This window comes from Bufo bufo, chromosome 6 (assembly GCF_905171765.1).
Source record: "Bufo bufo chromosome 6, aBufBuf1.1, whole genome shotgun sequence".
Classification (NCBI taxonomy): Eukaryota; Metazoa; Chordata; class Amphibia; order Anura; family Bufonidae; genus Bufo; species Bufo bufo.
In genome coordinates, this window is record NC_053394.1 from 111436457 (window position 1) to 111452438 (window position 15982).

The 15982-nt window shown below is 44.6% G+C and overlaps 1 protein-coding gene across 1 annotated transcript in view; it reads right to left on the reverse strand.

The window, feature by feature from the left end:
- The window catches only part of CDH4 (cadherin 4), a 918264-nt gene that overhangs the window by 873596 nt on the left and 28686 nt on the right, over window positions 1–15982 (reverse strand).

Genomic DNA, 15982 nt, shown 5'->3' on the forward strand with positions numbered 1-15982 from the left:
CACTTAGGCTAGGTTCACATTTGCGTTGTGAACTCCTGCAGTCTTTTCTGGCAAAGGAACAGACTGTCGGAGTTCACTGTATCAGGGTTAGCCAGACATTGCCGCGCACCACTGGATCCCCATTGACTATAATTGGATCCTACGGGGATCTGACTGCTTTCCATCATAATTGATGGCTTTCGTCCAGAAAAAAAATTCTGCATGCAGTACTTTTTGTCCAGCCAAAAGCCAGAATTCAGGCTGGAAATTGTCTGGTTCCCCATTGGATCCTAATATAGTCAAAGGAGATCCTGTGGTGTGCAGAAGTGTCTGGATAAGCCTGATACTGTGAACTGCATCAGTCTGTTTCTATGCTGGAAAAGACTGCCAGAGTTCAAAACGCATATGCGGACGTACCCTATGGCTGATTAATGGGCACAGAGGACAAAGAGGTTGCAAATTATTTACAGTTTGCCGTATATCAGCATCTCTTTGGACAACCTCATTCCATTTGCCCTTTTAGGACACAGTAGAAGACTGTCCAATGCAGCAAAGAGTATTACATGGTCTTCCATTCATTTGGAGAGTAGCTTTAAAGTGCGTCTCCTGTGCTGTAAAACTTAGCACCATCATATATAACATGAACAACCAATTTATTTCAGTGGAAGTTGTGTAATACTTTGAAGTGATCACTTGTTACTGAGTTCCCCCACAAAAGACTTTGGAAGTCAGTCTGATCTTATTTCAGAAGTCGAACAACATCAGCTTCTTTAGAAATCAATAAAAAACCCAAAAGTTAGGTGCCAACAGTAGGCACAGCGGCTCCAAGGATTTTTTGATTCCTGTTTGAAGCTAACATTGATTCTAGATGACGGATCCCCTGCACTCCAAACAATTCCATTTCATGTAACGCCTCTGTGTTATTAAATGCACATGCCAGATGTAAAATGTGATTTTCCTGTGGAGCTGCTGAAACACCCAGAGCACTTAGTGACTTCTACCTTACAGGTTAATTAATTATCGTAATCCCTTGGGCTCAGACTCATTCAGTGACTCCACACTGCACCGATTAGGACAATGCTGTATCTACTTTGCATCTCACACGTTCAATCTTCATTTTTTTTCCAGATGACTGTTCTTAAGGGTACCACTTGCGGCAGAGGATTCCGGCAGGTAGTTCCGTTGCCGTAACTGCCTGCCGGATCCGTCAAAACGTATGCAAACTGATGGCATTTGTCAGACAGATCAGGATCCTGATCAGTCTGACAAATGCATTGAAATGCCGGATCCGTCTCTCCAGTGTCATCCGGAAAAACGGATCTGTCATTTTTTTTTTTTACATTTTTTGCGGTCTGAGCATGCGCAGACCGCAAAAACGGATCCGGCATTAATGTATTTCAATGGGAAAAAATGCCAGATCCGGCATTCCGGCAAGTGTTCCGGAATTTTGGACGGAGATAAAACTGCAGCATACTGCGGTATTATCTCCGTCCTGAAAAGGCAAAACTACTGAACTGAAGAAATCCTGATGTATCCTGAACGGATTGCTCTCCATTCAGAATGCATTAGGATAAAACTGATCAGTTCTTTCCCGGTATAGAACCCCTGGGACGGAACTCAATGCCGGAAAAGAATAACGCTAATGTGAAAGTCCAACCATATTAATCCTTCACCCACACCGAGAAGAAAGACAGAGGCCATGGAGAAGTAGTGCCTATTGAAGAATATAATATAAGAATGTAAATTAAATAGGTTTAATGTACATTCTTATATTGCAGATTCAGTACTCAGATGTTTAGAAAACTTTTTGAAGGCACGCACACAGTTCTTTCCCACCTACTGAGCATATCAACGAATGTTCAGATACAGTATGTGCATATATAGCATGCACACCATAAAATCTGTACAATGTTTGTTGGAGGAAAACTATTACAAATGATTTAAATGTGACCCTTATGATATTCAAGGGAATCTATCCCCAGCAACCTCCCTATCTAACTGTTTACATAGACCCATAACTGGGGGTCACCTGATAAAAAAAGTCATTTTTCTTTTGTTGATTGGAGGCTCCATTGTGTTAGGCCACTTTTTCTTAATCTGGAGGTTAGGTGTTTTGGTGCAATAAGTGCGTTGCCATTGCTCTTGTTCCACCCAAGCTCCACTCATTATTTTGGCCCTCCCTGGATGCTTTGCCACTACCTGGCCCTGGCAATCAAAGCAGAGAGGGAGGGGCTGGCCACAGAAAGGAGCAGAGCTTGGGTGCTAAAAGAGCAAAGGTGATGCCCTTATTGCACCAAATGTCTAATTTGCTTTTTAAGAAAAAGTATCATGACTAAGGAACGGAGCCTTGGATCAACAAAAGAAAACCAGCGTTTTAATCAGGCGAACTACAGCCATGTGTCTATGCAAACTTTCAATAAGTCCAGGCCATTTAAAAATAGAGATAACATACAAAATCCTCTATCCTGTAATACCAGGAGATGGAACGTCAAAAATAAGTAGCTAAATAAAACGGACTAGCTGATCAAAGTGGGAATTTACAGGAACACTCCATATAAAACATTAACAGGTTCAGAGGGGGAAGTGCCTGACAGAGAATCGCAGTATGACGAACCTCAGGTTCTAAACTGGGAATAAGGGCTCATTCACACGAATTAGTGATGCCCGATGCCGTATTGCGGATCCGCAATACACGGGCACCGTTCCATGGCCATTCCGCATCATGGGTCCGCAAGTCCGGAGATGCGGAACGGAAGAACGGAACACTACGGAAGCACTACGGAGTGCTTTCTGGGGTTCCGTTCCGTGCTTCCGCACCGCAAAAAGATAGAACTTGCTCTTTTTGCGGAACGGAAGGATTGCGGACCCATTCAAGTGAATGGGTCTGCGATCCCCATGCGCCTGCCCCACGGACTGTGCCTGTGCATTGCGGACTGCAATTTGCGGTCCACGGCACAGGCACGGGCTTCACAAGTTCGTTCACGCTAATACTGTAGGGCTAGAGTTTTTTTTAAATGTCGTCATGTTTATTTGCCTTGTGCATAAATTGCCTGTAAACTACAAAATGATCCTGAAAGGTAGATGACAATTAGATTCCCTTGATGCTGAATTTTAAGTACACAATATCCAGTTACATCAAATGAGCAATAATATCAATGTCCACTCTTTCTCCCAAACAATTAGGGGGAGAGGGAGATTTCTCAAGCCCTAAACTCCAAAATTCCTCAAAATAGGGATTTGCAACTCATTTGCAGTTATTGCTTTACAAAACCCACTCCAGTTTTGAAAAGACTGTGGGAAAGTTGCATGGTTAACCTGTCAAGCCGCTTAAAAGTATACCTACACTTTCAGATAACTTTTCAGACTTAGCTGCCATGATACATGAGTTATAGAACTACGTCTGACCATTACTTGACTTTTATCTGGCTTCTCATCTTTCCTTTGTATGCTGCATATATAATTCTCAGTTGTCCCTGAGCTGGTGTTGGGAGATTAGCTGTGCATCATGCCTGCTTCCATACTTTCTTACTTATGCAGAACCAGTCAGAAGCAGCAAATAGGACCTTACTGAGCATTATAGATCTGAAGAAAACAGAGTGAGACAGAAGACTTACTGTTTACTTGCTATTGAATCTGCTAATTTATTCTCATGCTGCCTCATCCTTCCCCCTCCCTCTCCATAGATTTCTATGGGATGATGTAATCTGATCCTTCAGTGAGCAAGCAGACAGTCTTGGTTTCACAAGAAATATTACTCATAATTTCCAGTGAGAAATTAAGTATAGGAAATGGGGGAAGGGAAGAAAAAGCGGATGACTCTAGAGTAAATCATTGTTCTCTAATAAGATATATTACAATGTTTCTTATATTTGCCTGTAATATTGATTTATGCTAAATTGTCTGAAAGTACAGTGATCATTTAAGCCAGGTTTATCAAATACTTAAAAAGTCACACAAATGTCTAAGTCCACTTACTCCAGTAGTGATCTAAAGTAGAAAGTGGAGTAACACCTCAAGGCAGAAGTGTTAGACCTCATGCACACAACCGTATGTATTTTGCGGTCCGCATAAAATACAGATGACATCCGTGTGCATTCCGTATTTTACGGAACATCTGGCCCCTGATAGAACAGTCCTATCCTGGTCCGCAATGGGGACAATAATAGGACATGTTCTATTTTTTTGCGGAAGGGAAATACGGACAAACAGAAACGGAATACACACGGAGTAACAGTTTTTTTAGCGGACCCATTGAAATGAATGGTTCCGTATACAGTCCACAAAATGAACGGAACCGACAAGGAAAGAAAATACGTTCGTGTGCATGAGGCCTTAGACTTATAGATACACCAAATTTATGAAACACCCCTTGATACTTGATAATTGTGGTGCAAATTACATCAACGCAGACTCCTGCAAAACTGACTGAATTGCTCTCATAGTTTAAAAAAAGACCTGTCTTGGTTACAGTTCAGTTCCTTGAAATTGCAGATAAAAGTCTTCCTCCCCAGAATTCAGTCACTAACAGATAAATTCTGTAAGGCTCACTTTGAATTGAATAAAACTGTATGTACTACATAAAAAATGTGTGTTTTTGCAATAAAAATGTTCACAGACATAAAAGTGCAGGAAGAAAATCAGAGCAGGGACGGGCACTTCCCCCGTGCCCTACTGAAATGGTGAGGAGAGGTAATGGGTCTGCCTCTAATCCCTGCAATCAGCAGGTGATTTGAACTTGGCTGACAGCTGTGCCTTTAAAACTAACCTTGACGGATGATCCTCAGATCCAAAAATAACATGTTACCGTTCACAGCTCACAAAAGGCTTTTATCTCCTCTCTTCTGTGATGGACTGATTGGCACAATTGCAAGTTATAAAACGTAATTAATCAGGGCCCAGCCAAGCACAGGGTTTATGGCCTGGGGACCCAGCAGGAAAGAAGAGTCCTTTGAAATGTGACACCACTTCCATCCTGTGGATTGTGAAAATAGCGCAGTTTATTCGTTGCATTTTATTACCTTTTCTTATGTTAATGAAGCCTTTATTAGCTGGCAATAACAGGGTTAAACTTTTTTCCTCGGTCTTAGGCCTCCTGCACATGACCGCATTTTTGGTCTGTGTCTGATCCACATTTTTTGGGGGATTACCTGTTGTTTACGGCCGTGACGCAAATGATCTTGAGCGTGTGCTATTCTCGTCCATTTTGGGGCCAAGAATAGGCATTCGGGTCAAGTGGGTGCCGAGAAGAGTGCAGGATGCACACGGCCAGTATCCACATTTTGCAGATGCCCAATTTGCAGACCGCAAAATGGATACAGTCGTCTGCAGGAGGCCTTACCCTTAATGCTACCTGCACCCGGGAGCTGGTTTACTAACAGAAGATCTGCACAGATTTCTGTGCAATTTTATGTGTGTTCACACCAAAAATCACACGTGTTACATAGAAACATAGAATGTGTCGGCAGATAAGAACCATTTGGCCCATCTAGTCTGCCTAATATACTGAATACTATGGATAGCCCCTGGCCCTATCTTATATGAAGGATGGCCTTATGCCTATCCCATGCATGCTTAAACTCCTCCACTGTATTTGCAGCTACCACTTCTGCAGGAAGGCTATTCCATGCATCCACTACTCTCTCAGTAAAGTAATACTTCCTGATATTACTTTTAAACCTTTGCCCCTCTAATTTAAAACTATGTCCTCTTGTAGCAGTTTTTCTTCTTTTAAATATTCTCTCCTCTTTTACCTTGTTGATTCCCTTTATGTATTTAAAAGTTTCTATCATGTCCCCTCTGTCTCGTCTTTCTTCCAAGCTAAAAAAGTCAAGCGTTTCACTGTGGGGGACACCCTGAGAATATAATTTTTATTTTAACTCTATTCTTGAAATACTTCTGTGGGGATTTGAACTCACAACTATCAACATTAAAGGGAAGAACCTTAACCACTGAGCTATAGAGCTCCATGTGTTACTTGCAGTTTTTGGGAGGGATTTGATGAAGTTTTGCCACAGATCTCACCCTTGCATTGCAAAAGGTGAAATCCGCACAAAAATTGCACAAACAGTTGACATGCTGGGGATTATAAAAGGTCAATTTCCGCATGGAATAAAAACTGAAAAGAGTACATGAGATTTATCTAATCTCATATACTTTGCTGGTACTTTATTGTGCTGCAGTTTATACACAATAAACCACACAGAAAAATTTTAATAACCGCAACTTGTGCAGTTACCCTTATGGCTTCAAATTAATTCAATATTGTGTGTATTCATGGCGCTGTAGCAATAAAAATATACTACATGACTGGAAGAATACAGACCCCACCTTCAATTGGTGCTTATTGTGATTTGAAACTGCAAGGCATTTGTTGCTAATGTGAAATGCTATGTAGTCTGTGTTAAAAAACAGAATGGATTTTATGAAAAATCTCCAGACATAGTAGGCTTTCAAGCAGGGGTGCACCTCGCCTTTCTGCTACTTGATTTTTACTCACTTAAGCCTCATGCACGCGTCTGTGGAACATGGTCTGTGAGATACCGGACTGGCATTGCAGAAGCGCACGGCGTCATAGCAACCAATGACGCCATGCGCTCCTGCAATGCCAGTCCGGTATCTCACCGACCGTGTTCCACGGACGTCTACATGAGGCTTAATGTAGCGCTAACATATTCTGCAGAGCTTTACAGACATTATGATTAGTGTTTATCGGGCGTGCTCATCTTGATGCTCAGCACGTCTCCTCCCCTCACGATTGTTGGCTGCTACGCAGCCAATAAACGTGCAGGTAAGTACTGTCCTTCACTATAATGCCGTAGCCATGTTGGTTACTGGCATTACAGTGATTTGTTGGCAAGAATGCGTCATCGGGTGCTATATAGTTCGGCTCAGTGTTAGTCAGGGACAGCTGTGCTGAAGAAGGGAAAGATAGTGTAGGGAATGAAATATTTTTTTTAAGTAGAAAAACTTGTTAGAGACTCAAAAGTCCTTTTAAGGACTATTGTGTGTAGCAGCAGCAATATATATTTTTAGCGCATCCTGCGCTAAATTGCTAAAACTTTACGGACCCAAAAGTCCTTTTAAGGACTATTGTGTGTGGCAGCAATATCTATTTTTAGCACATCCTGCCACTAAATAGCGTGCAATAGTTAGGCCACTGCAGACAAGACATTATTTTGCGCTACATCTCCTGTGTAACGTGTGCGCATCCCAAAAATATCTGTGACATCCAGTGTACTTTTTCCGTAGACAGTGTCCGCTGCGGACAGTGACATTAGCTGCGCTACATCTCCAGTGTAACGTGTGCACATCCCAAAAATATCAGTGACATCCAGTGTACTTTTTCCGTAGACGGTGTCCAGTGTGGACAGTGACATTACCTGGGGTACATCGCCTGTGTAACGTTTCCACATCCCAAATATCTGTGACATTCCCTGTAATTTTTTATTAGCCACTGGTGACAGCATTGACATTATCTGTGATATTTCTCCTGTGTAACGTTTCCACATCCCAAATACCTGTGACATTTCCTGTAATTTTTTATTAGCCGCTGGTGACATCAGTGACATTATCTGCGGTAATTCTCCTGTGTAACGTTTCCACATCCCAAATACCTGTGACATTCCCTGTAATATATTATTAGCCGCTGGTGACATCAGCGACATTATCTGCAGTATTTCTCCTATGTTATGTTTCCACATCCCGAATACCTGTGACATTCCCTGTAATTTTATATGAGCCGCTGCTGACATCAGTGACATTACCTGTGGTATATCTCCTGTGTGACGTTTCCACATCCCAAATACCTTTTTTATTTTTTTTGCGCATACACTTACAAATCCTACGCTACTGTACGTATGACATACTTTCAAGCATATATAACATTTAATATGAAAAAGGCGAGCAGTAAGGGACAGGTAAGTGGCCGTGATGCTGATGGTGCACACAGAGGCCATGCGTTGAAACTGTGCCTGCTGCCAGAGCACAAGAAAAACAATTATCCACGATACCTAGCTTAATGTCCCAGTTTGCAGGGTGGCGCAGGACAACACTCTCAAACTCAGACCAGTGAGACCAGGTGGTCGGTTGGATTGCAGCAGATAATGCTTCCAATCAGTTAAGCACCACCCTGTCTTCCACCAAGTCCAGTCTCAGTAGCCAAGAGTCTGGTCAACACAATCCTCACCCTGATCCTCCTTCCTCCAACCATGGAGAGTCTTGCCAAATAAGTGATCCCACTCTTTTCAGTGCCATTCCTTCATTTGGGCCTCTCGACAAGCCCGCTTGAAGAGGGACATGAGATCTTGTGCCCTAATTCCCAAACTCTTAAGCATCCACATTCACAAGAAGATGACGGTGGGGAACGGCAATTAGTGTTTCACGAGGTGAATGATGATGATGAGACACAGTTGTCAATAAGTCAACGGCAATTAGTGTCTCAAAAGGTTGATCATGAGGATGAGACACAGTTGTCAATAACTGAGGTTGTTGTTAGGTCAACAAGTCAGGAGGATGAGCAGAGTGAGGAAGTGGAAGAGGTGGTGGACGATGAAGTCACTGACCCAACCTGGGAAGGTGGCAAGCCGAGCGAGGACAGCAGTACAGAGGGGGAGGGATCCGCAGCACCGCAACAGGCTGGAAGAGGCAGTGGGGTGGCAAAAGGGAGAAGGTGGGCCACACCAAAACAGACCTGCTACTGTTGCCCGGAGCACACCCTTGCGGAAATCTCCCTTGCCAAGAGGTAGGTGATCTTCAATCTGCTGCTTTTTTGAGGGAAGTGCGGACGACAAAAGAATTGTAATTTTCAACCTGTGCCATCCAAAAATGAGCAGGGGCGTGAATACTAGCAACCTCACCACCACCAGCATGATCCGCCACATGGCATCAAAGCACAGTAATAGGTGGGCCGAACGCCTGGGTCCACAATCTGTGTCTGCGGGTCACACCACTGCCTCCTCTTCCCTTGTGTTATGTGCTGGCCAATCCCCTGTCGAAGGTGCAGGCCCGGATGCCTCCCGGCCTGCACCAGCGGCCGCATACACTTCCGTGTCCCAGCGCAGCGTACAAATGTCCTTACCCCAGGCATTTGAACGCAAGAGCAAATACCCAGCCACCCACCCACAGGCCATAGCACTAAATGCGCAACTTTTCAAATTACTGGCCCTGGAAATGTTGCCATTTAGTCTTGTGGACACTGAGGCCTTACGCAGCCTGATGTTGGTGGCCATCCCTCGTTACGCAGTCCCCAGCCGCCACTATTTTTCCCGGTGTGCCGTGCCCGCCTTACACCAGCATGTGTCCCGTAACATCACCTGTGCCCTGACCAACGCAGTTACTGGGAAGGTCCATTTACCCACTGACACATGAACAAGTGCTTTCGGCCAGGGACGCTACATTTCCCTGACAGCAAACTGGGTGAACGTTGTGGAGGCCAGGAGCGAGTCGTACCCTGGGATGGCACAGGTGCTCCCGACGCCAAGGATTGCGGATCCTAATTTCATCAGGGTTTCCGCCACCACCTACGTTAGTGGCTCCAACCCCTACTTCTCCTCCTCCGCCTCCTCCTCCACTTCCACCTCAGAATTATCCTCTTGCAGCACCAGTCAGCCATCAGTCGGTAGCTGGAAGCAGTGTAGCATTGCAGTGGGGAAGCGTCAACAGACCGTGCTTAAGCTGATCTGCTCAGGTGACAAACAGCACACCGCCGCAGAGCTATGGCAGGGGATAAGAGACCAGACTGAGCTGTGGCTCTTGCCACTCAACCTAGAACCAGGCATAGTTGTGTCTGATAATGGCTGTAACTTGGCGGCGGCTTTGGAGTTCGGCAAGTTCACACATATCCCATGCCTAGCCCACGTCTTCAACTTAGTGGTTCATCAGTTTCTCAAAACCTACCCCAAATTGCCTGAGCTACTGGTGAAGGTGCGCCGCGTCTATGCCCATTTCCCAAGTCATCGACAGCTTCCGCCGGTCTGTCAACGCTGCAGCAGCGCTTACAATTGTCAGCTCACCGACTTTTGCGCACGTGCTGGAACTCGACGTTCCACATGTTGGCCAGGCTTTGTAAGCAGCAGAGGGCAGTAGTGGAATACCTGCTGCAACATGGTCATCGCCTTTCCAGTTAGCTTGCACTCTTCACAAGCGAGGAGTGGGCATGGATGTCTGACCTCTCTGAGGTTTTAAGAAACTTTGAGGAATCAACACAGATGGTGAGCGGCGATAACGCTATTATCAGCGTCACCATCCCACTTCTGTGTCTACTCAAACGCTTGCTGCTCACAATTAAGGCCGAAGCTTTGCATGTGGAAGAGGTGGAAATGGGGGAAGACATTACACAGGGGGATAGCAAGACCACCCTCAGTTCGTCTTCTCAGCGCAAATTGGATGATGAGGAGGAGGAGGAGCAGGAGACGGTTGCCTCTGCTACAGAGGCTAGTACCCATGGAAGTTTAATTCCATCTGTTCAGCGTGGATGGGCAGAAGAGGATGAGGAGATTGAGAGTCATCCTCCTGATGATCACTGCAAAGTCTTGCCTGTTGGGACTCTGGCACACATGGGTGACTTTATGGTAGGCTGCCTTTCCCGTGACCCACGCGTTTTATGTATTTTGGACAACACCGATTACTGGTTGGTCACCCTTCTCGACCCCCGCTACAAAGAGAACTTCTCATCTCTCATTCCTGTGGTGGAGAGGACGACCAAAATGGGGCAATACCAGAAGTTCCTTGTGGAAAAATTGCTCCAAAAATTTCCAGCTGACAACGCTGGCGGCAGAGTACGTAGTTCCTTGAGCAACCGAGAAGGGGAGGGGAACACACAACAGTTCCAACAGGGGCAGGGCAACACTCTCCAAAGCCTGGGACAGTTTCATGACACCCCACCAGCACCCTCACTCTGATGCGTGGCCTAGTGTCACAAGGAAGAAAATATTTTGGAAGATGGTAAAGGAGTACGTAACAGATTGTGTCAGCGTCCTCAATGATCCCTCTGTGCCTTAAAACTACTGGGTGTCCAAGCTGGACAAGTGGCACGAACTGGCGCCCTACGCCTTGGAGGTGCTGGCCTGCCCTGCCGCCAGCATTTTGTCAGAGCGGGTATTTAGTGCTGCTTGGGGCATAATAACTGATAAGTGCATCCGCCAGTCAACTAAAAAAGGTGACAGGTTGACTCTTATAAAAATGAACAAGGCCTGGATTGCCCATGACTTCTCTACTCCACCAGAGGAAAGCGGATGAACATAAAGGCACTTTAAATGTGTTTTTTATAATGTACTGAATACACTGTATTCCCATGCACCCCTTCCACCACAAAAAAGGGTATATGGTTCAATCTTCCTTTTCTCGTCCTCCTCTTCCATCATATCAACATGCTTATTAGTCTGCCCTCGCTCCTAATGTTGTAGAGGGTCAGCTCACTTGCAGGCCCTCATATATAATGTTTTAGAGGGTCAGCTCACCAGCAGGCACTCACCTACAATCTTTTAGAAGGTCATCTCAACTGCAGGCCCTCACATGTAATGTTTTAGAGGGTCAGTTCACCGGCAGGCCCTCATCTACAATCTTTAGAGGGTCAGCTCACCGGCAGGCCTTTACCTTCAATCTTTAGAGGGTCAGCTCTCCTGCAGGCCCTCGCTCATAATGTTTTAGATGGTCAGCTGACCAGCAGGCCCTCACCTAAAATCTTTTAGAGGGTCAGCTTACCTGCAGGCCCTTTGCATGTAATGTTTTGGATGGTCAGCTCACCAGCAGGGCCTCACCTACAATCTTTTAGAGGTTTAGCTCAACTGCTGGCCGTTGCATATAATCTTTTAGCGGGTCAGCTCACCTGCAGACCCTCGCATGTAATGTTTTAGAGGGTCAGCTCACCAGCAGGCCCTCAAGCATAATGTTTTACAGGGTCAGCTCACCTGCAGGCCCTAGCCCATAATTTTTTCAATGGTTAGCTAAGCAGCAGGCACTCGCCCATAATTTTTTCATGGTCAACTCAGCAGCAGGCACTCGCCCATAATTTTTTCGATGCTCAGATCAGCAGCAGGACCTCGGCCGTAATGTTTTAGAGGGTCATCAGCAGGCCCTTGCTCCTAATGTTTTTGATGGTCACCAGCAGGCCATCAATCATAATTTTTCAAGGGTGTATGATGCCCTCCTTTGAAGGAGCCCAGCACCGCCTGCGTCCTCCGAATCTCCTCCCTTCTGTACAGTTAGATTGCCGTAATCTCGTGATGCGCGAGCTCGCGCATGCGCAGTTCCTTCCCTGAGGCTGATGCCAGCACAAGGAAGGAACACTATACCGGCACTGCGCATGCGCGAGCTCATGCATCGCGAGATTACGGCAATCTAGCTGTGAAGAAAGGAGGAGATTCGGAGGACGTAGGTGGTGAAAAGTGGCCTGGTATGAAAGGGTTAATACAGGATCTATTATTGACAATAGATCATGGCAGCAATTTGTGGCACATGGATGTGCAGCGGTGCCTTTGATGGTGAACGGTTGGCAGGGTACAATGTAGGAGATTATATGTAGGGGCCAGACGATAATGAAGGCAATGGCCAGGCCCAGATTTGTGATACAAAGAACAGTTTCTGCTGCAGATGATGAGTGATGCAGTATACAGTATATCAAGCACAATTCTGAGCTTTCATTTCCCAATGGCTTTGCATAGGCAATGGCAACGATGGCAGTAGTAGTCCCTGAGTTTCTCTCTACAGCTGCTATTAATCTTTCTAACTGACCACAGACATGCATAATTCTCACAATATGTACTGCAGTTCCCATAGCGGGGTGCAGATCCTCAAAAGGACAGCCAATCCGTTACAGTAGTGTGGTGGGCGCCGGGGGCAATATACCTTCTCCACAAGCAGCAAAATCCATAGCCATAAACAAGCATTACCTCTGCTATCAGAGGTATGTCCTGTGTGATCCTAAGCAGTCTGCAGATGACTGACCTCCTTCCCTTAGTAGTTCTCTTTCAATAATACGGGCTCCTATAGTCATTGTGGCAACTGTCTTATCTCTGAACTGCTGTTAACCAAGCACAGCAGAAGCTCAGGCATAATGGCTAGCCCATAATCATGTACAAAATCTAAAGTAATAATTGACAAACTGACAAATAAAACCAGCTAAGAAAAATTATATATTTTGCTATATACTTTTGATTAGTGAAATAAGTCAAAGTTCTCTGGTACCATAATAAAAAAAAAATAGTGTGCCCAGAGTACCACAAATACTGAATTTTTTTTAGTACTACATACCTTTATTATGTCAGCACTTTCGTTCTCCTGTTCTGAGCATCACGTCATCCAGGGAAAATATTTACATGCAGGCTTTGTTCTGTAATGTTTCTCAGGGCTTGCTCCTCCTGACATACTGTTCCCTCTGCAGTAGTCATGTCCCTATTCCATACTAGTTAGGTGGAGCAAACTTTGTGAAACATTACAGACCAAAGCATGCAGGTCTTGTTTAGCAAACCTAGCAGGAAGCTGATAAAACAGAAAGCATGCAGTGATGCTAACATATAAACTGGTATATGACGCAAACACATGGAGAGGTTGGGGTACTCTGGGCAGATAAAATTATTATGGGACCAGAGAACCCCTTTTAGGTCTCTTTCACACGGGCGTCCCGGATTTGCTCCGGATGCGTCGCGTGTGCATTGCGGGAAATCCGAGCGAGTGCGCACGCAATTTCAGTCAGTTTTGACTGCGATTGCGTTGTTCAGTTTTTATCGCGCGGGTGCAATGCGTTTTGCACGTGCGTGATAAAAAAAACTGAATGTGGTACCCAGACCCGTACCCGGACTTCTTCACTGATATTATTTTCCCTTATAACATGGTTGGTTATAAGCGAAAATAATTGCATTCTTAATGCAGAATGCTTAGCAAAATGTAGATTGAGGGGTTAAAAAAATAAATAAAATTAACTCACCTTATCCAGTTGATCACGCAGCCGGCATCGTCTTCTTTCAGGACCTGCAAAAGTACCTTTGATGACGTATTCGCACTCACCACGTGGTGAGCACGGTGATGTCAGCGCAGGTCCTGCTGAATGAAGATAGAAGATCCTTCTACAGTATCTTCATTCAGCAGGACCTGCGGTGATGTCACCACGCTCACCACGTGGTGAGCGAGATTACATCATCAAAGGTCCTTTTGCAGGTCCTGAAAGAAGACGATGCCGGCTGCGCGATCAGGTGGATAAGGTGAGTTAATTTTATTTATTTTTTTAACCCCTCAATCGACATTTTAGTAAGCATTATGTATTAAGAATGCTATTATTTTCACTTATAACCATGTTATAAGGGAAAATAATACAGTGAATTTACTTTAATGGGGTCCGGGGTTGCTCATCCCTATCATCTCCTAGCAACAATGCGTGAAAATCGCACCGCATCCGCACTTGCTTGCGGATGCTTGCAATTTTCACACATTCATTTCTATAGGGCCTGCGTTGCGTAAAAAACACAGAATATAGAGCATGTTGCGATTTTCACGCAACGCATAATTGATGAGTGAAAATCACCACTCATCTGCCCAGCCCCATTGAAGTGAATGGGTCTGGATTCAGTGCAGGTGCAATGTGTTCACCTCGTGCATTGCACCAGCGCAGAAAACTCGCCCCTTTGGGAAAAGGGCCTAAGGGTTTCTACAGGTGCAAACAGATACTTGTGAGAACCAAACACATGAGGTTACAGATTCCGTAAGATTAGATTAAAGACACAAAGTGACTATTTAGCTCATTGTACTTTATTTTAGCATACAAATTAGAAATTCTGCCTAATCAATTCAACCACAATTCTTCACATCAGTGATGGGATCCATTATGCAGTATGCAATGATTACAATTATTCCAGATGAAGGAAATTTCTGCATTTTTAAACATCATACCCAAAAATATACTAAACATGTTAAAAAAAAAACACAAAATTGTTCTTTTAACATTACAATGGTTATCAGATTGACAGTTCTGAGTGAACAAGGTAGAGGGCTGTAGAGCAGCATGTCCCCATCTACAATCACCAACAACAGCAAAGAAGGTGCTTGCTGTTTGCATGATTTTCAGAACACCTATCACTGCCAAAAAGGAATGTTGAAAATAAAATACTACATCTTTATTAGATATCTGAGTAAAAATAAAGTGAAAAACAGTAAAGATTCTCACGCGGCATTGGGGCATCTTGAAGTCCGACTCTGACGTGGGACATCTCCTTGAGGCTAGACCAGCGATAACATATCGCCGTGGCTGTAACCTGAGAGATAGGCTGGTCTACAGCTTTCAACAATCTCCAAAGGCAACCACTTGGTTTAGTACTAGTTTAATGGGTACTTTCAGATGTGGCAATTGTGTAGCCTGTAATGTCATAGGTTCTGGAAACAGTTTCGTCAGTACTGTGACACAGCGGAGCTTTACAATTAGATCGTTTATCAATTGCAGAACTAGGGGAGTTGTTTATTTGGCGACATGTAAGTGCGGGAAACAATATGTGGGTAAGACCTTCCGCGAGTTTCGTAGGCATATTGGCGAACATCTCAATGATATACGGAAAGGCTCGGACACTCCCATCGCACGTCATGGAGCCAGTATGCGTGAAAAAGATACAGACGCGGTCAAATTTCAAGACATTTAAGTGGTCAGAAGGTCTCCTAGGGGAGGTGACTTTGACAAGAAACTACTACAAAAGGAGGCACAGTGGATTTTTAGATTGCACACGGTATACCCAAATGGCTTGATTGAGCATATATCCTATGTTTGCTTCATTTGAGTGTTACGTGTGCATTTGTCCACCATATAGACTAAGTATGTCATCACAGACTCCCATCTGATTATTGGGGTATATCCCCTCTTGTTAGTGTCCTAACCAAAAAAATTCTCCTGTTCATTCACATGGTGCAGGATATTTGTGCATGATATTTCAAAGTATCTACACCGACATCTTAAAGTGTTATTCCCATCTTGCTATTTCATCCTCACCTGCAGCCAGCTCTGCTGTTCACTTCCTGGTTTCCTGCT